The following is a 25,056-nucleotide window of genomic DNA, read 5'->3' on the forward strand; positions in this document are numbered from 1 at the left end:
TCTACTCATCTAATTGCGATTCTGTTTTAAAGTTTACCTACGGACATTTCATGAATCAAATAGTTTCATCAATGCATGGCCATAAGGGGGTGTAGCTCAAGTGGTAGAGCGCTCGCTTTGCATGTTAGAGGCACCGGGATCGATACCCGGCACTTTCAGTTTTTTTGAGATCTTCCTGTCACTATCGATGCATCAATCCAGCCCTGCACTGTCATCAATCATGACGATTGACAACAATGCTTGCTTCAACATCAACAAAAAGCCGAAATTTGCAGAAGTAAGTCGCGTGCTGCTCCTGTTTTCAAGACATATTAGGAACACTACTCATTTATTTGCGATTCTGTTTTAAAGTTTACTTACGGACATTTCTTGAATCAAATAATTTCATCGATGCCATAGCCATAAGGGGTGTAGCTCAAGTGGTAGAGCGCTCGCTTAGCTTGTGAGAGGCACCGGTATCATTGCCCGCCACTTCCAATTTTCTCGTGTTTTTTTCCTGTCACTGACGTTACATCAGTCGAGCCCAGCACTGTCATCAATCATGACGATTGACAAAAATTTATACTTCAGTATCAACAAAAAGCCGAAATTTGATGATGTAAGTCGCATGGTGCTCCCGTTTTCAAGACATATTAGGAACACTACTCATCTAATTGCGATTCTGTTTTAAAGTTTACCTACGGACATTTCTTGAATCAAATAATTTCATCAATGCATAGCCATAAGGGGGTGTAGCTCAAGTGGTAGAGCGCTCGCTTAGCATGTGAGAGGCACCGGGATCGATACCCGGCACTTCCAATTTTTTCGGGATCTCTTGTCACTATCGATACATCAATCAAGCCCAGCACTGTCATCAATCATGACGATTGACAAAATTGTATACATCAGCATCAACAAAAAGCCGAAATTTGCAGATGTAAGTCTTATGGTGCTCCCGTTTTCAAGACATATTAAGAGCTCTACTCATCTAATTGCGATTCTGTTTTAAAGTTTACTTATGGACATTTCTTGAATCAAATAATTTCATCAATGCCATAGCCATAAGGGGGTGTAGCTCAAGTGGTGGAGCGCTCGCTTAGCATGTGAGAGGCACCGGGATCGATACCCGGCACTTCCAATTTTTTCGGGATCTCTTGTCACTATCGATGCATCAATCCAGCCCTGCACTGTCATCAATCATGACGATTGACAACAATGCTTGCTTCAACATCAACAAAAAGCCGAAATTTGCAGAAGTAAGTCGCGTGCTGCTCCTGTTTTCAAGACATATTAGGAACACTACTCATTTATTTGCGATTCTGTTTTAAAGTTTACTTACGGACATTTCTTGAATCAAATAATTTCATCAATGCCATAGCCATAAGGGGGTGTAGCTCAAGTGTTAGAGCGCTCGCTTAGCTTGTGAGAGGCACCGGTATCATTGCCCGCCACTTCCAATTATCTCGTGTTTTTTTCCTGTCACTGACGTTACATCAGTCGAGCCCAGCACTGTCATCAATCATGACGATTGACAAAAATTTATACTTCAGTATCAACAAAAAGCCGAAATTTGATGATGTAAGTCGCATGGTGCTCCCGTTTTCAAGACATATTAGGAACACTACTCATCTAATTGCGATTCTGTTTTAAAGTTTACCTACGGACATTTCTTGAATCAAATAATTTCATCAATGGATAGCCATAAGGGGGTGTAGCTCAAGTGGTAGAGCGCTCGCTTAGCATGTGAGAGGCACCGGGATCGATACCCGGCACTTCCAATTTTTTCGGGATCTCTTGTCCCTATCGATACATCAATCAAGCCCAGCACTGTCATCAATCATGACGATTGACAAAATTGTATACATCAGCATCAACAAAAAATTGAAATTTGCAGATGTAAGTCTTATGGTGCTCCCGTTTTCAAGACATATTAAGAACTCTACTCATCTAATTGCGATTCTGTTTTAAAGTTTACCTACGGACATTTCATGAATCAAATAGTTTCATCAATGCATGGCCATAAGGGGGTGTAGCTCAAGTGGTAGAGCGCTCGCTTTGCATGTTAGAGGCACCGAGATCGATACCCGGCACTTTCAGTTTTTTTGAGATCTTCCTGTCACTATCGATGCATCAATCCAGCCCTGCACTGTCATCAATCATGACGATTGACAACAATGCTTGCTTCAACATCAACAAAAAGCCGAAATTTGCAGAAGTAAGTCGCGTGCTGCTCCTGTTTTCAAGACATATTAGGAACACTACTCATTTATTTGCGATTCTGTTTTAAAGTTTACTTACGGACATTTCTTGAATCAAATAATTTCATCGATGCCATAGCCATAAGGGGTGTAGCTCAAGTGGTAGAGCGCTCGCTTTGCATGTGAGAGGCACCGGGATCGATACCCGGCACCTTCAGTTTTTTTGAGATCTTCCTGTCACTATCGATGCATCAATCCAGCCCTGCACTGTCATCAATCATGACGATTGACAACAATGCTTGCTTCAACATCAACAAAAAGCCGAAATTTGCAGAAGTAAGTCGCGTGCTGCTCCTGTTTTCAAGACATATTAGGAACACTACTCATTTATTTGCGATTCTGTTTTAAAGTTTACTTACGGACATTTCTTGAATCAAATAATTTCATCAATGCCATAGCCATAAGGGGGTGTAGCTCAAGTGTTAGAGCGCTCGCTTAGCTTGTGAGAGGCACCGGTATCTATGCCCGCCACTTCCAATTATCTCGTGTTTTTTTCCTGTCACTGACGTTACATCAGTCGAGCCCAGCACTGTCATCAATCATGACGATTGACAAAAATTTATACTTCAGTATCAACAAAAAGCCGAAATTTGATGATGTAAGTCGCATGGTGCTCCCGTTTTCAAGACATATTAGGAACACTACTCATCTAATTGCGATTCTGTTTTAAAGTTTACCTATGGACATTTCTTGAATCAAATAATTTCATCAATGCATAGCCATAAGGGGGTGTAGCTCAAGTGGTAGAGCGCTCGCTTAGCATGTGAGAGGCACCGGGATCGATACCCGGCACTTCCAATTTTTTCGGGATCTCTTGTCCCTATCGATACATCAATCAAGCCCAGCACTGTCATCAATCATGACGATTGACAAAATTGTATACATCAGCATCAACAAAAAATTGAAATTTGCAGATGTAAGTCTTATGGTGCTCCCGTTTTCAAGACATATTAAGAACTCCACTCATCTATTTGCGATTCTGTTTTAAAGTTTACCTACGGACATTTCATGAATCAAATAGTTTCATCAATGCATGGCCATAAGGGGGTGTAGCTCAAGTGGTAGAGCGCTCGCTTTGCATGTTAGAGGCACCGAGATCGATACCCGGCACTTTCAGTTTTTTTGAGATCTTCCTGTCACTATCGATGCATCAATCCAGCCCTGCACTGTCATCAATCATGACGATTGACAACAATGCTTGCTTCAACATCAACAAAAAGCCGAAATTTGCAGAAGTAAGTCGCGTGCTGCTCCTGTTTTCAAGACATATTAGGAACACTACTCATTTATTTGCGATTCTGTTTTAAAGTTTACTTACGGACATTTCTTGAATCAAATAATTTCATCGATGCCATAGCCATAAGGGGTGTAGCTCAAGTGGTAGAGCGCTCGCTTAGCTTGTGAGAGGCACCGGTATCATTGCCCGCCACTTCCAATTTTCTCGTGTTTTTTTCCTGTCACTGACGTTACATCAGTCGAGCCCAGCACTGTCATCAATCATGACGATTGACAAAAATTTATACTTCAGTATCAACAAAAAGCCGAAATTTGATGATGTAAGTCGCATGGTGCTCCCGTTTTCAAGACATATTAGGAACACTACTCATCTAATTGCGATTCTGTTTTAAAGTTTACCTACGGACATTTCTTGAATCAAATAATTTCATCAATGCATAGCCATAAGGGGGTGTAGCTCAAGTGGTAGAGCGCTCGCTTAGCATGTGAGAGGCACCGGGATCGATACCCGGCACTTCCAATTTTTTCGGGATCTCTTGTCACTATCGATACATCAATCAAGCCCAGCACTGTCATCAATCATGACGATTGACAAAATTGTATACATCAGCATCAACAAAAAGCCGAAATTTGCAGATGTAAGTCTTATGGTGCTCCCGTTTTCAAGACATATTAAGAGCTCTACTCATCTAATTGCGATTCTGTTTTAAAGTTTACTTATGGACATTTCTTGAATCAAATAATTTCATCAATGCCATAGCCATAAGGGGGTGTAGCTCAAGTGGTGGAGCGCTCGCTTAGCATGTGAGAGGCACCGGGATCGATACCCGGCACTTCCAATTTTTTCGGGATCTCTTGTCACTATCGATGCATCAATCCAGCCCTGCACTGTCATCAATCATGACGATTGACAACAATGCTTGCTTCAACATCAACAAAAAGCCGAAATTTGCAGAAGTAAGTCGCGTGCTGCTCCTGTTTTCAAGACATTAGGAACACTACTCATTTATTTGCGATTCTGTTTTAAAGTTTACTTACGGACATTTCTTGAATCAAATAATTTCATCAATGCCATAGCCATAAGGGGGTGTAGCTCAAGTGTTAGAGCGCTCGCTTAGCTTGTGAGAGGCACCGGTATCATTGCCCGCCACTTCCAATTATCTCGTGTTTTTTTCCTGTCACTGACGTTACATCAGTCGAGCCCAGCACTGTCATCAATCATGACGATTGACAAAAATTTATACTTCAGTATCAACAAAAAGCCGAAATTTGCAGATGTAAGTCGCATGGTGCTCCCGTTTTCAAGACATATTAGGAACACTACTCATCTAATTGCGATTCTGTTTTAAAGTTTACCTACGGACATTTCTTGAATCAAATAATTTCATCAATGGATAGCCATAAGGGGGTGTAGCTCAAGTGGTAGAGCGCTCGCTTAGCATGTGAGAGGCACCGGGATCGATACCCGGCACTTCCAATTTTTTCGGGATCTCTTGTCCCTATCGATACATCAATCAAGCCCAGCACTGTCATCAATCATGACGATTGACAAAATTGTATACATCAGCATCAACAAAAAATTGAAATTTGCAGATGTAAGTCTTATGGTGCTCCCGTTTTCAAGACATATTAAGAACTCTACTCATCTAATTGCGATTCTGTTTTAAAGTTTACCTACGGACATTTCATGAATCAAATAGTTTCATCAATGCATGGCCATAAGGGGGTGTAGCTCAAGTGGTAGAGCGCTCGCTTTGCATGTTAGAGGCACCGGGATCGATACCCGGCACTTTCAGTTTTTTTGAGATCTTCCTGTCACTATCGATGCATCAATCCAGCCCTGCACTGTCATCAATCATGACGATTGACAACAATGCTTGCTTCAACATCAACAAAAAGCCGAAATTTGCAGAAGTAAGTCGCGTGCTGCTCCTGTTTTCAAGACATATTAGGAACACTACTCATTTATTTGCGATTCTGTTTTAAAGTTTACTTACGGACATTTCTTGAATCAAATAATTTCATCGATGCCATAGCCATAAGGGGTGTAGCTCAAGTGGTAGAGCGCTCGCTTTGCATGTGAGAGGCACCGGGATCGATACCCGGCACCTTCAGTTTTTTTGAGATCTTCCTGTCACTATCGATGCATCAATCCAGCCCTGCACTGTCATCAATCATGACGATTGACAACAATGCTTGCTTCAACATCAACAAAAAGCCGAAATTTGCAGAAGTAAGTCGCGTGCTGCTCCTGTTTTCAAGACATATTAGGAACACTACTCATTTATTTGCGATTCTGTTTTAAAGTTTACTTACGGACATTTCTTGAATCAAATAATTTCATCAATGCCATAGCCATAAGGGGGTGTAGCTCAAGTGTTAGAGCGCTCGCTTAGCTTGTGAGAGGCACCGGTATCATTGCCCGCCACTTCCAATTATCTCGTGTTTTTTTCCTGTCACTGACGTTACATCAGTCGAGCCCAGCACTGTCATCAATCATGACGATTGACAAAAATTTATACTTCAGTATCAACAAAAAGCCGAAATTTGATGATGTAAGTCGCATGGTGCTCCCGTTTTCAAGACATATTAGGAACACTACTCATCTAATTGCGATTCTGTTTTAAAGTTTACCTACGGACATTTCTTGAATCAAATAATTTCATCAATGCATAGCCATAAGGGGGTGTAGCTCAAGTGGTAGAGCGCTCGCTTTGCATGTGAGAGGCACCGGGATCGATACCCGGCACTTCCAATTTTTTCGGGATCTCTTGTCCCTATCGATACATCAATCAAGCCCAGCACTGTCATCAATCATGACGATTGACAAAATTGTATACATCAGCATCAACAAAAAATTGAAATTTGCAGATGTAAGTCTTATGGTGCTCCCGTTTTCAAGACATATTAAGAACTCTACTCATCTAATTGCGATTCTGTTTTAAAGTTTACCTACGGACATTTCATGAATCAAATAGTTTCATCAATGCATGGCCATAAGGGGGTGTAGCTCAAGTGGTAGAGCGCTCGCTTTGCATGTTAGAGGCACCGGGATCGATACCCGGCACTTTCAGTTTTTTTGAGATCTTCCTGTCACTATCGATGCATCAATCCAGCCCTGCACTGTCATCAATCATGACGATTGACAACAATGCTTGCTTCAACATCAACAAAAAGCCGAAATTTGCAGAAGTAAGTCGCGTGCTGCTCCTGTTTTCAAGACATATTAGGAACACTACTCATTTATTTGCGATTCTGTTTTAAAGTTTACTTACGGACATTTCTTGAATCAAATAATTTCATCGATGCCATAGCCATAAGGGGTGTAGCTCAAGTGGTAGAGCGCTCGCTTAGCTTGTGAGAGGCACCGGTATCATTGCCCGCCACTTCCAATTTTCTCGTGTTTTTTTCCTGTCACTGACGTTACATCAGTCGAGCCCAGCACTGTCATCAATCATGACGATTGACAAAAATTTATACTTCAGTATCAACAAAAAGCCGAAATTTGATGATGTAAGTCGCATGGTGCTCCCGTTTTCAAGACATATTAGGAACACTACTCATCTAATTGCGATTCTGTTTTAAAGTTTACCTACGGACATTTCTTGAATCAAATAATTTCATCAATGCATAGCCATAAGGGGGTGTAGCTCAAGTGGTAGAGCGCTCGCTTAGCATGTGAGAGGCACCGGCATCGATACCCGGCACTTCCAATTTTTTCGGGATCTCTTGTCACTATCGATACATCAATCAAGCCCAGCACTGTCATCAATCATGACGATTGACAAAATTGTATACATCAGCATCAACAAAAAGCCGAAATTTGCAGATGTAAGTCTTATGGTGCTCCCGTTTTCAAGACATATTAAGAGCTCTACTCATCTAATTGCGATTCTGTTTTAAAGTTTACTTATGGACATTTCTTGAATCAAATAATTTCATCAATGCCATAGCAATAAGGGGGTGTAGCTCAAGTGGTGGAGCGCTCGCTTAGCATGTGAGAGGCACCGGGATCGATACCCGGCACTTCCAATTTTTTCGGGATCTCTTGTCACTATCGATGCATCAATCCAGCCCTGCACTGTCATCAATCATGACGATTGACAACAATGCTTGCTTCAACATCAACAAAAAGCCGAAATTTGCAGAAGTAAGTCGCGTGCTGCTCCTGTTTTCAAGACATATTAGGAACACTACTCATTTATTTGCGATTCTGTTTTAAAGTTTACTTACGGACATTTCTTGAATCAAATAATTTCATCAATGCCATAGCCATAAGGGGGTGTAGCTCAAGTGTTAGAGCGCTCGCTTAGCTTGTGAGAGGCACCGGTATCATTGCCCGCCACTTCCAATTATCTCGTGTTTTTTTCCTGTCACTGACGTTACATCAGTCGAGCCCAGCACTGTCATCAATCATGACGATTGACAAAAATTTATACTTCAGTATCAACAAAAAGCCGAAATTTGATGATGTAAGTCGCATGGTGCTCCCGTTTTCAAGACATATTAGGAACACTACTCATCTAATTGCGATTCTGTTTTAAAGTTTACCTACGGACATTTCTTGAATCAAATAATTTCATCAATGCATAGCCATAAGGGGGTGTAGCTCAAGTGGTAGAGCGCTCGCTTAGCATGTGAGAGGCACCGGGATCGATACCCGGCACTTCCAATTTTTTCGGGATCTCTTGTCCCTATCGATACATCAATCAAGCCCAGCACTGTCATCAATCATGACGATTGACAAAATTGTATACATCAGCATCAACAAAAAGCCGAAATTTGCAGATGTAAGTCTTATGGTGCTCCCGTTTTCAAGACATATTAAGAACTCTACTCATCTAATTGCGATTCTGTTTTAAAGTTTACCTACGGACATTTCATGAATCAAATAGTTTCATCAATGCATGGCCATAAGGGGGTGTAGCTCAAGTGGTAGAGCGCTCGCTTTGCATGTTAGAGGCACCGGGATCGATACCCGGCACTTTCAGTTTTTTTGAGATCTTCCTGTCACTATCGATGCATCAATCCAGCCCTGCACTGTCATCAATCATGACGATTGACAACAATGCTTGCTTCAACATCAACAAAAAGCCGAAATTTGCAGAAGTAAGTCGCGTGCTGCTCCTGTTTTCAAGACATATTAGGAACACTACTCATTTATTTGCGATTCTGTTTTAAAGTTTACTTACGGACATTTCTTGAATCAAATAATTTCATCGATGCCATAGCCATAAGGGGTGTAGCTCAAGTGGTAGAGCGCTCGCTTAGCTTGTGAGAGGCACCGGTATCATTGCCCGCCACTTCCAATTTTCTCGTGTTTTTTTCCTGTCACTGACGTTACATCAGTCGAGCCCAGCACTGTCATCAATCATGACGATTGACAAAAATTTATACTTCAGTATCAACAAAAAGCCGAAATTTGATGATGTAAGTCGCATGGTGCTCCCGTTTTCAAGACATATTAGGAACACTACTCATCTAATTGCGATTCTGTTTTAAAGTTTACCTACGGACATTTCTTGAATCAAATAATTTCATCAATGCATAGCCATAAGGGGGTGTAGCTCAAGTGGTAGAGCGCTCGCTTAGCATGTGAGAGGCACCGGGATCGATACCCGGCACTTCCAATTTTTTCGGGATCTCTTGTCACTATCGATACATCAATCAAGCCCAGCACTGTCATCAATCATGACGATTGACAAAATTGTATACATCAGCATCAACAAAAAGCCGAAATTTGCAGATGTAAGTCTTATGGTGCTCCCGTTTTCAAGACATATTAAGAGCTCTACTCATCTAATTGCGATTCTGTTTTAAAGTTTACTTATGGACATTTCTTGAATCAAATAATTTCATCAATGCCATAGCCATAAGGGGGTGTAGCTCAAGTGGTGGAGCGCTCGCTTAGCATGTGAGAGGCACCGGGATCGATACCCGGCACTTCCAATTTTTTCGGGATCTCTTGTCACTATCGATGCATCAATCCAGCCCTGCACTGTCATCAATCATGACGATTGACAACAATGCTTGCTTCAACATCAACAAAAAGCCGAAATTTGCAGAAGTAAGTCGCGTGCTGCTCCTGTTTTCAAGACATATTAGGAACACTACTCATTTATTTGCGATTCTGTTTTAAAGTTTACTTACGGACATTTCTTGAATCAAATAATTTCATCAATGCCATAGCCATAAGGGGGTGTAGCTCAAGTGTTAGAGCGCTCGCTTAGCTTGTGAGAGGCACCGGTATCATTGCCCGCCACTTCCAATTATCTCGTGTTTTTTTCCTGTCACTGACGTTACATCAGTCGAGCCCAGCACTGTCATCAATCATGACGATTGACAAAAATTTATACTTCAGTATCAACAAAAAGCCGAAATTTGATGATGTAAGTCGCATGGTGCTCCCGTTTTCAAGACATATTAGGAACACTACTCATCTAATTGCGATTCTGTTTTAAAGTTTACCTACGGACATTTCTTGAATCAAATAATTTCATCAATGGATAGCCATAAGGGGGTGTAGCTCAAGTGGTAGAGCGCTCGCTTAGCATGTGAGAGGCACCGGGATCGATACCCGGCACTTCCAATTTTTTCGGGATCTCTTGTCCCTATCGATACATCAATCAAGCCCAGCACTGTCATCAATCATGACGATTGACAAAATTGTATACATCAGCATCAACAAAAAATTGAAATTTGCAGATGTAAGTCTTATGGTGCTCCCGTTTTCAAGACATATTAAGAACTCTACTCATCTAATTGCGATTCTGTTTTAAAGTTTACCTACGGACATTTCATGAATCAAATAGTTTCATCAATGCATGGCCATAAGGGGGTGTAGCTCAAGTGGTAGAGCGCTCGCTTTGCATGTTAGAGGCACCGGGATCGATACCCGGCACTTTCAGTTTTTTTGAGATCTTCCTGTCACTATCGATGCATCAATCCAGCCCTGCACTGTCATCAATCATGACGATTGACAACAATGCTTGCTTCAACATCAACAAAAAGCCGAAATTTGCAGAAGTAAGTCGCGTGCTGCTCCTGTTTTCAAGACATATTAGGAACACTACTCATTTATTTGCGATTCTGTTTTAAAGTTTACTTACGGACATTTCTTGAATCAAATAATTTCATCGATGCCATAGCCATAAGGGGTGTAGCTCAAGTGGTAGAGCGCTCGCTTTGCATGTGAGAGGCACCGGGATCGATACCCGGCACCTTCAGTTTTTTTGAGATCTTCCTGTCACTATCGATGCATCAATCCAGCCCTGCACTGTCATCAATCATGACGATTGACAACAATGCTTGCTTCAACATCAACAAAAAGCCGAAATTTGCAGAAGTAAGTCGCGTGCTGCTCCTGTTTTCAAGACATATTAGGAACACTACTCATTTATTTGCGATTCTGTTTTAAAGTTTACTTACGGACATTTCTTGAATCAAATAATTTCATCAATGCCATAGCCATAAGGGGGTGTAGCTCAAGTGTTAGAGCGCTCGCTTAGCTTGTGAGAGGCACCGGTATCATTGCCCGCCACTTCCAATTATCTCGTGTTTTTTTCCTGTCACTGACGTTACATCAGTCGAGCCCAGCACTGTCATCAATCATGACGATTGACAAAAATTTATACTTCAGTATCAACAAAAAGCCGAAATTTGATGATGTAAGTCGCATGGTGCTCCCGTTTTCAAGACATATTAGGAACACTACTCATCTAATTGCGATTCTGTTTTAAAGTTTACCTATGGACATTTCTTGAATCAAATAATTTCATCAATGCATAGCCATAAGGGGGTGTAGCTCAAGTGGTAGAGCGCTCGCTTAGCATGTGAGAGGCACCGGGATCGATACCCGGCACTTCCAATTTTTTCGGGATCTCTTGTCCCTATCGATACATCAATCAAGCCCAGCACTGTCATCAATCATGACGATTGACAAAATTGTATACATCAGCATCAACAAAAAATTGAAATTTGCAGATGTAAGTCTTATGGTGCTCCCGTTTTCAAGACATATTAAGAACTCTACTCATCTAATTGCGATTCTGTTTTAAAGTTTACCTACGGACATTTCATGAATCAAATAGTTTCATCAATGCATGGCCATAAGGGGGTGTAGCTCAAGTGGTAGAGCGCTCGCTTTGCATGTTAGAGGCACCGGGATCGATACCCGGCACTTTCAGTTTTTTTGAGATCTTCCTGTCACTATCGATGCATCAATCCAGCCCTGCACTGTCATCAATCATGACGATTGACAACAATGCTTGCTTCAACATCAACAAAAAGCCGAAATTTGCAGAAGTAAGTCGCGTGCTGCTCCTGTTTTCAAGACATATTAGGAACACTACTCATTTATTTGCGATTCTGTTTTAAAGTTTACTTACGGACATTTCTTGAATCAAATAATTTCATCGATGCCATAGCCATAAGGGATGTAGCTCAAGTGGTAGAGCGCTCGCTTAGCTTGTGAGAGGCACCGGTATCATTGCCCGCCACTTCCAATTTTCTCGTGTTTTTTTCCTGTCACTGACGTTACATCAGTCGAGCCCAGCACTGTCATCAATCATGACGATTGACAAAAATTTATACTTCAGTATCAACAAAAAGCCGAAATTTGATGATGTAAGTCGCATGGTGCTCCCGTTTTCAAGACATATTAGGAACACTACTCATTTAATTGCGATTCTGTTTTAAAGTTTACCTACGGACATTTCTTGAATCAAATAATTTCATCAATGCATAGCCATAAGGGGGTGTAGCTCAAGTGGTAGAGCGCTCGCTTAGCATGTGAGAGGCACCGGGATCGATACCCGGCACTTCCAATTTTTTCGGGATCTCTTGTCACTATCGATACATCAATCAAGCCCAGCACTGTCATCAATCATGACGATTGACAAAATTGTATACATCAGCATCAACAAAAAGCCGAAATTTGCAGATGTAAGTCTTATGGTGCTCCCGTTTTCAAGACATATTAAGAGCTCTACTCATCTAATTGCGATTCTGTTTTAAAGTTTACTTATGGACATTTCTTGAATCAAATAATTTCATCAATGCCATAGCCATAAGGGGGTGTAGCTCAAGTGGTGGAGCGCTCGCTTAGCATGTGAGAGGCACCGGGATCGATACCCGGCACTTCCAATTTTTTCGGGATCTCTTGTCACTATCGATGCATCAATCCAGCCCTGCACTGTCATCAATCATGACGATTGACAACAATGCTTGCTTCAACATCAACAAAAAGCCGAAATTTGCAGAAGTAAGTCGCGTGCTGCTCCTGTTTTCAAGACATATTAGGAACACTACTCATTTATTTGCGATTCTGTTTTAAAGTTTACTTACGGACATTTCTTGAATCAAATAATTTCATCAATGCCATAGCCATAAGGGGGTGTAGCTCAAGTGTTAGAGCGCTCGCTTAGCTTGTGAGAGGCACCGGTATCATTGCCCGCCACTTCCAATTATCTCGTGTTTTTTTCCTGTCACTGACGTTACATCAGTCGAGCCCAGCACTGTCATCAATCATGACGATTGACAAAAATTTATACTTCAGTATCAACAAAAAGCCGAAATTTGATGATGTAAGTCGCATGGTGCTCCAGTTTTCAAGACATATTAGGAACACTACTCATCTAATTGCGATTCTGTTTTAAAGTTTACCTACGGACATTTCTTGAATCAAATAATTTCATCAATGGATAGCCATAAGGGGGTGTAGCTCAAGTGGTAGAGCGCTCGCTTAGCATGTGAGAGGCACCGGGATCGATACCCGGCACTTCCAATTTTTTCGGGATCTCTTGTCCCTATCGATACATCAATCAAGCCCAGCACTGTCATCAATCATGACGATTGACAAAATTGTATACATCAGCATCAACAAAAAATTGAAATTTGCAGATGTAAGTCTTATGGTGCTCCCGTTTTCAAGACATATTAAGAACTCTACTCATCTAATTGCGATTCTGTTTTAAAGTTTACCTACGGACATTTCATGAATCAAATAGTTTCATCAATGCATGGCCATAAGGGGGTGTAGCTCAAGTGGTAGAGCGCTCGCTTTGCATGTTAGAGGCACCGGGATCGATACCCGGCACTTTCAGTTTTTTTGAGATCTTCCTATCACTATCGATGCATCAATCCAGCCCTGCACTGTCATCAATCATGACGATTGACAACAATGCTTGCTTCAACATCAACAAAAAGCCGAAATTTGCAGAAGTAAGTCGCGTGCTGCTCCTGTTTTCAAGACATATTAGGAACACTACTCATTTATTTGCGATTCTGTTTTAAAGTTTACTTACGGACATTTCTTGAATCAAATAATTTCATCGATGCCATAGCCATAAGGGGTGTAACTCAAGTGGTAGAGCGCTCGCTTTGCATGTGAGAGGCACCGGGATCGATACCCGGCACCTTCAGTTTTTTTGAGATCTTCCTGTCACTATCGATGCATCAATCCAGCCCTGCACTGTCATCAATCATGACGATTGACAACAATGCTTGCTTCAACATCAACAAAAAGCCGAAATTTGCAGAAGTAAGTCGCGTGCTGCTCCTGTTTTCAAGACATATTAGGAACACTACTCATTTATTTGCGATTCTGTTTTAAAGTTTACTTACGGACATTTCTTGAATCAAATAATTTCATCAATGCCATAGCCATAAGGGGGTGTAGCTCAAGTGTTAGAGCGCTCGCTTAGCTTGTGAGAGGCACCGGTATCATTGCCCGCCACTTCCAATTATCTCGTGTTTTTTTCCTGTCACTGACGTTACATCAGTCGAGCCCAGCACTGTCATCAATCATGACGATTGACAAAAGTTTATACTTCAGTATCAACAAAAAGCCGAAATTTGATGATGTAAGTCGCATGGTGCTCCCGTTTTCAAGACATATTAGGAACACTACTCATCTAATTGCGATTCTGTTTTAAAGTTTACCTACGGACATTTCTTGAATCAAATAATTTCATCAATGCATAGCCATAAGGGGGTGTAGCTCAAGTGGTAGAGCGCTCGCTTTGCATGTGAGAGGCACCGGGATCGATACCCGGCACTTCCAATTTTTTCGGGATCTCTTGTCCCTATCGATACATCAATCAAGCCCAGCACTGTCATCAATCATGACGATTGACAAAATTGTATACATCAGCATCAACAAAAAATTGAAATTTGCAGATGTAAGTCTTATGGTGCTCCCGTTTTCAAGACATATTAAGAACTCTACTCATCTAATTGCGATTCTGTTTTAAAGTTTACCTACGGACATTTCATGAATCAAATAGTTTCATCAATGCATAGCCATAAGGGGGTGTAGCTCAAGTGGTAGAGCGCTCGCTTTGCATGTTAGAGGCACCGGGATCGATACCCGGCACTTTCAGTTTTTTTGAGATCTTCCTGTCACTATCGATGCATCAATCCAGCCCTGCACTGTCATCAATCATGACGATTGACAACAATGCTTGCTTCAACATCAACAAAAAGCCGAAATTTGCAGAAGTAAGTCGCGTGCTGCTCCTGTTTTCAAGACATATTAGGAACACTACTCATTTATTTGCGATTCTGTTTTAAAGTTTACTTACGGACATTTCTTGAATCAAATAATTTCATCGATGCCATAGCCATAAGGGGTGTAGCTCAAGTGGTAGAGCGCTCGCTTAGCTTGTGAGAGGCACCGGTATCATTGCCCGCCACTTCCAATTTTCTCGTGTTTTTTTCCTGTCACTGACGTTACATCAGTCGAGCCCAGCACTGTCATCAATCATGACGATTGACAAAAATTTATACTTCAGTATCAACAAAAAGCCGAAATTTGATGATGTAAGTCGCATGGTGCTCCCGTTTTCAAGACATATTAAGAACTCTACTCATCTAATTGCGATTCTGTTTTAAAGTTTACCTACGGACATTTCATGAATCAAATAGTTTCATCAATGCATGGCCATAAGGGGGTGTAGCTCAAGTGGTAGAGCGCTCGCTTTGCATGTTAGAGGCACCGGGATCGATACCCGGCACTTTCAGTTTTTTTGAGATCTTCCTGTCACTATCGATGCATCAATCCAGCCCTGCACTGTCATCAATCATGACGATTGACAACAATGCTTGCTTCAACATCAACAAAAAGCCGAAATTTGCAGAAGTAAGTCGCGTGCTGCTCCTGTTTTCAAGACATATTAGGAACACTACTCATTTATTTGCGATTCTGTTTTAAAGTTTACTTACGGACATTTCTTGAATCAAATAATTTCATCGATGCCATAGCCATAAGGGGTGTAGCTCAAGTGGTAGAGCGCTCGCTTTGCATGTGAGAGGCACCGGGATCGATACCCGGCACCTTCAGTTTTTTTGAGATCTTCCTGTCACTATCGATGCATCAATCCAGCCCTGCACTGTCATCAATCATGACGATTGACAACAATGCTTGCTTCAACATCAACAAAAAGCCGAAATTTGCAGAAGTAAGTCGCGTGCTGCTCCTGTTTTCAAGACATATTAGGAACACTACTCATTTATTTGCGATTCTGTTTTAAAGTTTACTTACGGACATTTCTTGAATCAAATAATTTCATCAATGCCATAGCCATAAGGGGGTGTAGCTCAAGTGTTAGAGCGCTCGCTTAGCTTGTGAGAGGCACCGGTATCATTGCCCGCCACTTCCAATTATCTCGTGTTTTTTTCCTGTCACTGACGTTACATCAGTCGAGCCCAGCACTGTCATCAATCATGACGATTGACAAAAATTTATACTTCAGTATCAACAAAAAGCCGAAATTTGATGATGTAAGTCGCATGGTGCTCCCGTTTTCAAGACATATTAGGAACACTACTCATCTAATTGCGATTCTGTTTTAAAGTTTACCTACGGACATTTCTTGAATCAAATAATTTCATCAATGCATAGCCATAAGGGGGTGTAGCTCAAGTGGTAGAGCGCTCGCTTTGCATGTGAGAGACACCGGGATCGATACCCGGCACTTCCAATTTTTTCGGGATCTCTTGTCCCTATCGATACATCAATCAAGCCCAGCACTGTCATCAATCATGACGATTGACAAAATTGTATACATCAGCATCAACAAAAAATTGAAATTTGCAGATGTAAGTCTTATGGTGCTCCCGTTTTCAAGACATATTAAGAACTCTACTCATCTAATTGCGATTCTGTTTTAAAGTTTACCTACGGACATTTCATGAATCAAATAGTTTCATCAATGCATGGCCATAAGGGGGTGTAGCTCAAGTGGTAGAGCGCTCGCTTTGCATGTTAGAGGCACCGGGATCGATACCCGGCACTTTCAGTTTTTTTGAGATCTTCCTGTCACTATCGATGCATCAATCCAGCCCTGCACTGTCATCAATCATGACGATTGACAACAATGCTTGCTTCAACATCAACAAAAAGCCGAAATTTGCAGAAGTAAGTCGCGTGCTGCTCCTGTTTTCAAGACATATTAGGAACACTACTCATTTATTTGCGATTCTGTTTTAAAGTTTACTTACGGACATTTCTTGAATCAAATAATTTCATCGATGCCATAGCCATAAGGGGTGTAGCTCAAGTGGTAGAGCGCTCGCTTAGCTTGTGAGAGGCACCGGTATCATTGCCCGCCACTTCCAATTTTCTCGTGTTTTTTTCCTGTCACTGACGTTACATCAGTCGAGCCCAGCACTGTCATCAATCATGACGATTGACAAAAATTTATACTTCAGTATCAACAAAAAGCCGAAATTTGATGATGTAAGTCGCATGGTGCTCCCGTTTTCAAGACATATTAGGAACACTACTCATCTAATTGCGATTCTGTTTTAAAGTTTACCTACGGACATTTCTTGAATCAAATAATTTCATCAATGCATAGCCATAAGGGGGTGTAGCTCAAGTGGTAGAGCGCTCGCTTAGCATGTGAGAGGCACCGGCATCGATACCCGGCACTTCCAATTTTTTCGGGATCTCTTGTCACTATCGATACATCAATCAAGCCCAGCACTGTCATCAATCATGACGATTGACAAAATTGTATACATCAGCATCAACAAAAAGCCGAAATTTGCAGATGTAAGTCTTATGGTGCTCCCGTTTTCAAGACATATTAAGAGCTCTACTCATCTAATTGCGATTCTGTTTTAAAGTTTACTTATGGACATTTCTTGAATCAAATAATTTCATCAATGCCATAGCAATAAGGGGGTGTAGCTCAAGTGGTGGAGCGCTCGCTTAGCATGTGAGAGGCACCGGGATCGATACCCGGCACTTCCAATTTTTTCGGGATCTCTTGTCACTATCGATGCATCAATCCAGCCCTGCACTGTCATCAATCATGACGATTGACAACAATGCTTGCTTCAACATCAACAAAAAGCCGAAATTTGCAGAAGTAAGTCGCGTGCTGCTCCTGTTTTCAAGACATATTAGGAACACTACTCATTTATTTGCGATTCTGTTTTAAAGTTTACTTACGGACATTTCTTGAATCAAATAATTTCATCAATGCCATAGCCATAAGGGGGTGTAGCTCAAGTGTTAGAGCGCTCGCTTAGCTTGTGAGAGGCACCGGTATCATTGCCCGCCACTTCCAATTATCTCGTGTTTTTTTCCTGTCACTGACGTTACATCAGTCGAGCCCAGCACTGTCATCAATCATGACGATTGACAAAAATTTATACTTCAGTATCAACAAAAAGCCGAAATTTGATGATGTAAGTCGCATGGTGCTCCCGTTTTCAAGACATATTAGGAACACTACTCATCTAATTGCGATTCTGTTTTAAAGTTTACCTACGGACATTTCTTGAATCAAATAATTTCATCAATGCATAGCCATAAGGGGGTGTAGCTCAAGTGGTAGAGCGCTCGCTTAGCATGTGAGAGGCACCGGGATCGATACCCGGCACTTCCAATTTTTTCGGGATCTCTTGTCCCTATCGATACATCAATCAAGCCCAGCACTGTCATCAATCATGACGATTGACAAAATTGTATACATCAGCATCAACAAAAAGCCGAAATTTGCAGATGTAAGTCTTATGGTGCTCCCGTTTTCAAGACATATTAAGAACTCTACTCATCTAATTGCGATTCTGTTTTAAAGTTTACCTACGGACATTTCATGAATCAAATAGTTTCATCAATGCATGGCCATAAGGGGGTGTAGCTCAAGTGGTAGAGCGCTCGCTTTGCATGTTAGAGGCACCGGGATCGATACCCGGCACTTTCAGTTTTTTTGAGATCTTCCTGTCACTATCGATGCATCAATCCAGCCCTGCACTGTCATCAATCATGACGATTGACAACAATGCTTGCTTCAACATCAACAAAAAGCCGAAATTTGCAGAAGTAAGTCGCGTGCTGCTCCTGTTTTCAAGACATATTAGGAACACTACTCATTTATTTGCGATTCTGTTTTAAAGTTTACTTACGGACATTTCTTGAATCAAATAATTTCATCGATGCCATAGCCATAAGGGGTGTAGCTCAAGTGGTAGAGCGCTCGCTTAGCTTGTGAGAGGCACCGGTATCATTGCCCGCCACTTCCAATTTTCTCGTGTTTTTTTCCTGTCACTGACGTTACATCAGTCGAGCCCAGCACTGTCATCAATCATGACGATTGACAAAAATTTATACTTCAGTATCAACAAAAAGCCGAAATTTGATGATGTAAGTCGCATGGTGCTCCCGTTTTCAAGACATATTAGGAACACTACTCATCTAATTGCGATTCTGTTTTAAAGTTTACCTACGGACATTTCTTGAATCAAATAATTTCATCAATGCATAGCCATAAGGGGGTGTAGCTCAAGTGGTAGAGCGCTCGCTTAGCATGTGAGAGGCACCGGCATCGATACCCGGCACTTCCAATTTTTTCGGGATCTCTTGTCACTATCGATACATCAATCAAGCCCAGCACTGTCATCAATCATGACGATTGACAAAATTGTATACATCAGCATCAACAAAAAGCCGAAATTTGCAGATGTAAGTCTTATGGTGCTCCCGTTTTCAAGACATATTAAGAGCTCTACTCATCTAATTGCGATTCTGTTTTAAAGTTTACTTATGGACATTTCTTGAATCAAATAATTTCATCAATGCCATAGCCATAAGGGGGTGTAGCTCAAGTGGTGGAGCGCTCGCTTAGCATGTGAGAGGCACCGGGATCGATACCCGGCACTTCCAATTTTTTCGGGATCTCTTGTCACTATCGATGCATCAATCCAGCCCTGCACTGTCATCAATCATGACGATTGACAACAATGCTTGCTTCAACATCAACAAAAAGCCGAAATTTGCAGAAGTAAGTCGCGTGCTGCTCCTGTTTTCAAGACATATTAGGAACACTACTCATTTATTTGCGATTCTGTTTTAAAGTTTACTTACGGACATTTCTTGAATCAAATAATTTCATCAATGCCATAGCCATAAGGGGGTGTAGCTCAAGTGTTAGAGCGCTCGCTTAGCTTGTGAGAGGCACCGGTATCATTGCCCGCCACTTCCAATTATCTCGTGTTTTTTTCCTGTCACTGACGTTACATCAGTCGAGCCCAGCACTGTCATCAATCATGACGATTGACAAAAATTTATACTTCAGTATCAACAAAAAGCCGAAATTTGATGATGTAAGTCGCATGGTGCTCCCGTTTTCAAGACATATTAGGAACACTACTCATCTAATTGCGATTCTGTTTTAAAGTTTACCTACGGACATTTCTTGAATCAAATAATTTCATCAATGGATAGCCATAAGGGGGTGTAGCTCAAGTGGTAGAGCGCTCGCTTAGCATGTGAGAGGCACCGGGATCGATACCCGGCACTTCCAATTTTTTCGGGATCTCTTGTCCCTATCGATACATCAATCAAGCCCAGCACTGTCATCAATCATGACGATTGACAAAATTGTATACATCAGCATCAACAAAAAATTGAAATTTGCAGATGTAAGTCTTATGGTGCTCCCGTTTTCAAGACATATTAAGAACTCTACTCATCTAATTGCGATTCTGTTTTAAAGTTTACCTACGGACATTTCATGAATCAAATAGTTTCATCAATGCATGGCCATAAGGGGGTGTAGCTCAAGTGGTAGAGCGCTCGCTTTGCATGTTAGAGGCACCGGGATCGATACCCGGCACTTTCAGTTTTTTTGAGATCTTCCTGTCACTATCGATGCATCAATCCAGCCCTGCACTGTCATCAATCATGACGATTGACAACAATGCTTGCTTCAACATCAACAAAAAGCCGAAATTTGCAGAAGTAAGTCGCGTGCTGCTCCTGTTTTCAAGACATATTAGGAACACTACTCATTTATTTGCGATTCTGTTTTAAAGTTTACTTACGGACATTTCTTGAATCAAATAATTTCATCGATGCCATAGCCATAAGGGGTGTAGCTCAAGTGGTAGAGCGCTCGCTTTGCATGTGAGAGGCACCGGGATCGATACCCGGCACCTTCAGTTTTTTTGAGATCTTCCTGTCACTATCGATGCATCAATCCAGCCCTGCACTGTCATCAATCATGACGATTGACAACAATGCTTGCTTCAACATCAACAAAAAGCCGAAATTTGCAGAAGTAAGTCGCGTGCTGCTCCTGTTTTCAAGACATATTAGGAACACTACTCATTTATTTGCGATTCTGTTTTAAAGTTTACTTACGGACATTTCTTGAATCAAATAATTTCATCAATGCCATAGCCATAAGGGGGTGTAGCTCAAGTGTTAGAGCGCTCGCTTAGCTTGTGAGAGGCACCGGTATCATTGCCCGCCACTTCCAATTATCTCGTGTTTTTTTCCTGTCACTGACGTTACATCAGTCGAGCCCAGCACTGTCATCAATCATGACGATTGACAAAAATTTATACTTCAGTATCAACAAAAAGCCGAAATTTGATGATGTAAGTCGCATGGTGCTCCCGTTTTCAAGACATATTAGGAACACTACTCATCTAATTGCGATTCTGTTTTAAAGTTTACCTATGGACATTTCTTGAATCAAATAATTTCATCAATGCATAGCCATAAGGGGGTGTAGCTCAAGTGGTAGAGCGCTCGCTTAGCATGTGAGAGGCACCGGGATCGATACCCGGCACTTCCAATTTTTTCGGGATCTCTTGTCCCTATCGATACATCAATCAAGCCCAGCACTGTCATCAATCATGACGATTGACAAAATTGTATACATCAGCATCAACAAAAAATTGAAATTTGCAGATGTAAGTCTTATGGTGCTCCCGTTTTCAAGACATATTAAGAACTCTACTCATCTAATTGCGATTCTGTTTTAAAGTTTACCTACGGACATTTCATGAATCAAATAGTTTCATCAATGCATGGCCATAAGGGGGTGTAGCTCAAGTGGTAGAGCGCTCGCTTTGCATGTTAGAGGCACCGGGATCGATACCCGGCACTTTCAGTTTTTTTGAGATCTTCCTGTCACTATCGATGCATCAATCCAGCCCTGCACTGTCATCAATCATGACGATTGACAACAATGCTTGCTTCAACATCAACAAAAAGCCGAAATTTGCAGAAGTAAGTCGCGTGCTGCTCCTGTTTTCAAGACATATTAGGAACACTACTCATTTATTTGCGATTCTGTTTTAAAGTTTACTTACGGACATTTCTTGAATCAAATAATTTCATCGATGCCATAGCCATAAGGGATGTAGCTCAAGTGGTAGAGCGCTCGCTTAGCTTGTGAGAGGCACCGGTATCATTGCCCGCCACTTCCAATTTTCTCGTGTTTTTTTCCTGTCACTGACGTTACATCAGTCGAGCCCAGCACTGTCATCAATCATGACGATTGACAAAAATTTATACTTCAGTATCAACAAAAAGCCGAAATTTGATGATGTAAGTCGCATGGTGCTCCCGTTTTCAAGACATATTAGGAACACTACTCATCTAATTGCGATTCTGTTTTAAAGTTTACCTACGGACATTTCTTGAATCAAATAATTTCATCAATGCATAGCCATAAGGGGGTGTAGCTCAAGTGGTAGAGCGCTCGCTTAGCATGTGAGAGGCACCGGGATCGATACCCGGCACTTCCAATTTTTTCGGGATCTCTTGTCACTATCGATACATCAATCAAGCCCAGCACTGTCATCAATCATGACGATTGACAAAATTGTATACATCAGCATCAACAAAAAGCCGAAATTTGCAGATGTAAGTCTTATGGTGCTCCCGTTTTCAAGACATATTAAGAGCTCTACTCATCTAATTGCGATTCTGTTTTAAAGTTTACTTATGGACATTTCTTGAATCAAATAATTTCATCAATGCCATAGCCATAAGGGGGTGTAGCTCAAGTGGTGGAGCGCTCGCTTAGCATGTGAGAGGCACCGGGATCGATACCCGGCACTTCCAATTTTTTCGGGATCTCTTGTCACTATCGATGCATCAATCCAGCCCTGCACTGTCATCAATCATGACGATTGACAACAATGCTTGCTTCAACATCAACAAAAAGCCGAAATTTGCAGAAGTAAGTCGCGTGCTGCTCCTGTTTTCAAGACATATTAGGAACACTACTCATTTATTTGCGATTCTGTTTTAAAGTTTACTTACGGACATTTCTTGAATCAAATAATTTCATCAATGCCATAGCCATAAGGGGGTGTAGCTCAAGTGTTAGAGCGCTCGCTTAGCTTGTGAGAGGCACCGGTATCATTGCCCGCCACTTCCAATTATCTCGTGTTTTTTTCCTGTCACTGACGTTACATCAGTCGAGCCCAGCACTGTCATCAATCATGACGATTGACAAAAATTTATACTTCAGTATCAACAAAAAGCCGAAATTTGCAGATGTAAGTCTTATGGTGCTCCCGTTTTCAAGACATATTAAGAACTCTACTCATCTAATTGCGATTCTGTTTTAAAGTTTACCTACGGACATTTCATGAATCAAATAGTTTCATCAATGCATGGCCATAAGGGGGTGTAGCTCAAGTGGTAGAGCGCTCGCTTTGCATGTTAGAGGCACCGGGATCGATACCCGGCACTTTCAGTTTTTTTGAGATCTTCCTGTCACTATCGATGCATCAATCCAGCCCTGCACTGTCATCAATCATGACGATTGACAACAATGCTTGCTTCAACATCAACAAAAAGCCGAAATTTGCAGAAGTAAGTCGCGTGCTGCTCCTGTTTTCAAGACATATTAGGAACACTACTCATTTATTTGCGATTCTGTTTTAAAGTTTACTTACGGACATTTCTTGAATCAAATAATTTCATCGATGCCATAGCCATAAGGGGTGTAACTCAAGTGGTAGAGCGCTCGCTTTGCATGTGAGAGGCACCGGGATCGATACCCGGCACCTTCAGTTTTTTTGAGATCTTCCTGTCACTATCGATGCATCAATCCAGCCCTGCACTGTCATCAATCATGACGATTGACAACAATGCTTGCTTCAACATCAACAAAAAGCCGAAATTTGCAGAAGTAAGTCGCGTGCTGCTCCTGTTTTCAAGACATATTAGGAACACTACTCATTTATTTGCGATTCTGTTTTAAAGTTTACTTACGGACATTTCTTGAATCAAATAATTTCATCAATGCCATAGCCATAAGGGGGTGTAGCTCAAGTGTTAGAGCGCTCGCTTAGCTTGTGAGAGGCACCGGTATCATTGCCCGCCACTTCCAATTATCTCGTGTTTTTTTCCTGTCACTGACGTTACATCAGTCGAGCCCAGCACTGTCATCAATCATGACGATTGACAAAAGTTTATACTTCAGTATCAACAAAAAGCCGAAATTTGATGATGTAAGTCGCATGGTGCTCCCGTTTTCAAGACATATTAGGAACACTACTCATCTAATTGCGATTCTGTTTTAAAGTTTACCTACGGACATTTCTTGAATCAAATAATTTCATCAATGCATAGCCATAAGGGGGTGTAGCTCAAGTGGTAGAGCGCTCGCTTTGCATGTGAGAGGCACCGGGATCGATACCCGGCACTTCCAATTTTTTCGGGATCTCTTGTCCCTATCGATACATCAATCAAGCCCAGCACTGTCATCAATCATGACGATTGACAAAATTGTATACATCAGCATCAACAAAAAATTGAAATTTGCAGATGTAAGTCTTATGGTGCTCCCGTTTTCAAGACATATTAAGAACTCTACTCATCTAATTGCGATTCTGTTTTAAAGTTTACCTACGGACATTTCATGAATCAAATAGTTTCATCAATGCATAGCCATAAGGGGGTGTAGCTCAAGTGGTAGAGCGCTCGCTTTGCATGTTAGAGGCACCGGGATCGATACCCGGCACTTTCAGTTTTTTTGAGATCTTCCTGTCACTATCGATGCATCAATCCAGCCCTGCACTGTCATCAATCATGACGATTGACAACAATGCTTGCTTCAACATCAACAAAAAGCCGAAATTTGCAGAAGTAAGTCGCGTGCTGCTCCTGTTTTCAAGACATATTAGGAACACTACTCATTTATTTGCGATTCTGTTTTAAAGTTTACTTACGGACATTTCTTGAATCAAATAATTTCATCGATGCCATAGCCATAAGGGGTGTAGCTCAAGTGGTAGAGCGCTCGCTTAGCTTGTGAGAGGCACC

The 25,056-nt window shown here is 41.5% G+C and overlaps 1 protein-coding gene and 19 non-coding genes across 20 annotated transcripts in view; all 20 read left to right on the forward strand.

Annotated features, from left to right (window-relative positions):
- The window catches only part of LOC137408854 (trifunctional purine biosynthetic protein adenosine-3-like), a 139,341-nt gene that overhangs the window by 32,148 nt on the left and 82,137 nt on the right, over nt 1–25,056 (forward strand). The window lies entirely within an intron of this gene.
- Trnaa-agc (transfer RNA alanine (anticodon AGC)) lies at nt 726–798 on the forward strand. The gene has a single exon. It is a non-coding gene; the product is annotated as a tRNA-Ala (tRNA).
- On the forward strand, nt 1,685–1,757 carry Trnaa-agc (transfer RNA alanine (anticodon AGC)). The gene has a single exon. It is a non-coding gene; the product is annotated as a tRNA-Ala (tRNA).
- On the forward strand, nt 2,963–3,035 carry Trnaa-agc (transfer RNA alanine (anticodon AGC)). Its single transcript has one exon. It is a non-coding gene; the product is annotated as a tRNA-Ala (tRNA).
- On the forward strand, nt 3,921–3,993 carry Trnaa-agc (transfer RNA alanine (anticodon AGC)). Its single transcript has one exon. It is a non-coding gene; the product is annotated as a tRNA-Ala (tRNA).
- Nucleotides 4,878–4,950, forward strand: Trnaa-agc (transfer RNA alanine (anticodon AGC)). Its single transcript has one exon. It is a non-coding gene; the product is annotated as a tRNA-Ala (tRNA).
- Trnaa-ugc (transfer RNA alanine (anticodon UGC)) lies at nt 6,156–6,228 on the forward strand. The gene has a single exon. It is a non-coding gene; the product is annotated as a tRNA-Ala (tRNA).
- Trnaa-agc (transfer RNA alanine (anticodon AGC)) lies at nt 8,073–8,145 on the forward strand. Its single transcript has one exon. It is a non-coding gene; the product is annotated as a tRNA-Ala (tRNA).
- Nucleotides 9,031–9,103, forward strand: Trnaa-agc (transfer RNA alanine (anticodon AGC)). Its single transcript has one exon. It is a non-coding gene; the product is annotated as a tRNA-Ala (tRNA).
- On the forward strand, nt 9,990–10,062 carry Trnaa-agc (transfer RNA alanine (anticodon AGC)). The gene has a single exon. It is a non-coding gene; the product is annotated as a tRNA-Ala (tRNA).
- Trnaa-agc (transfer RNA alanine (anticodon AGC)) lies at nt 11,268–11,340 on the forward strand. The gene has a single exon. It is a non-coding gene; the product is annotated as a tRNA-Ala (tRNA).
- On the forward strand, nt 12,226–12,298 carry Trnaa-agc (transfer RNA alanine (anticodon AGC)). The gene has a single exon. It is a non-coding gene; the product is annotated as a tRNA-Ala (tRNA).
- Nucleotides 13,185–13,257, forward strand: Trnaa-agc (transfer RNA alanine (anticodon AGC)). Its single transcript has one exon. It is a non-coding gene; the product is annotated as a tRNA-Ala (tRNA).
- Trnaa-ugc (transfer RNA alanine (anticodon UGC)) lies at nt 14,463–14,535 on the forward strand. Its single transcript has one exon. It is a non-coding gene; the product is annotated as a tRNA-Ala (tRNA).
- Nucleotides 16,381–16,453, forward strand: Trnaa-ugc (transfer RNA alanine (anticodon UGC)). Its single transcript has one exon. It is a non-coding gene; the product is annotated as a tRNA-Ala (tRNA).
- Trnaa-agc (transfer RNA alanine (anticodon AGC)) lies at nt 18,298–18,370 on the forward strand. The gene has a single exon. It is a non-coding gene; the product is annotated as a tRNA-Ala (tRNA).
- Trnaa-agc (transfer RNA alanine (anticodon AGC)) lies at nt 20,215–20,287 on the forward strand. The gene has a single exon. It is a non-coding gene; the product is annotated as a tRNA-Ala (tRNA).
- Trnaa-agc (transfer RNA alanine (anticodon AGC)) lies at nt 21,493–21,565 on the forward strand. Its single transcript has one exon. It is a non-coding gene; the product is annotated as a tRNA-Ala (tRNA).
- Nucleotides 22,451–22,523, forward strand: Trnaa-agc (transfer RNA alanine (anticodon AGC)). The gene has a single exon. It is a non-coding gene; the product is annotated as a tRNA-Ala (tRNA).
- On the forward strand, nt 24,370–24,442 carry Trnaa-ugc (transfer RNA alanine (anticodon UGC)). The gene has a single exon. It is a non-coding gene; the product is annotated as a tRNA-Ala (tRNA).

Source organism: Watersipora subatra, chromosome 11 (assembly GCF_963576615.1).
Source record: "Watersipora subatra chromosome 11, tzWatSuba1.1, whole genome shotgun sequence".
NCBI lineage: Eukaryota > Metazoa > Bryozoa > Gymnolaemata > Cheilostomatida > Watersiporidae > Watersipora > Watersipora subatra.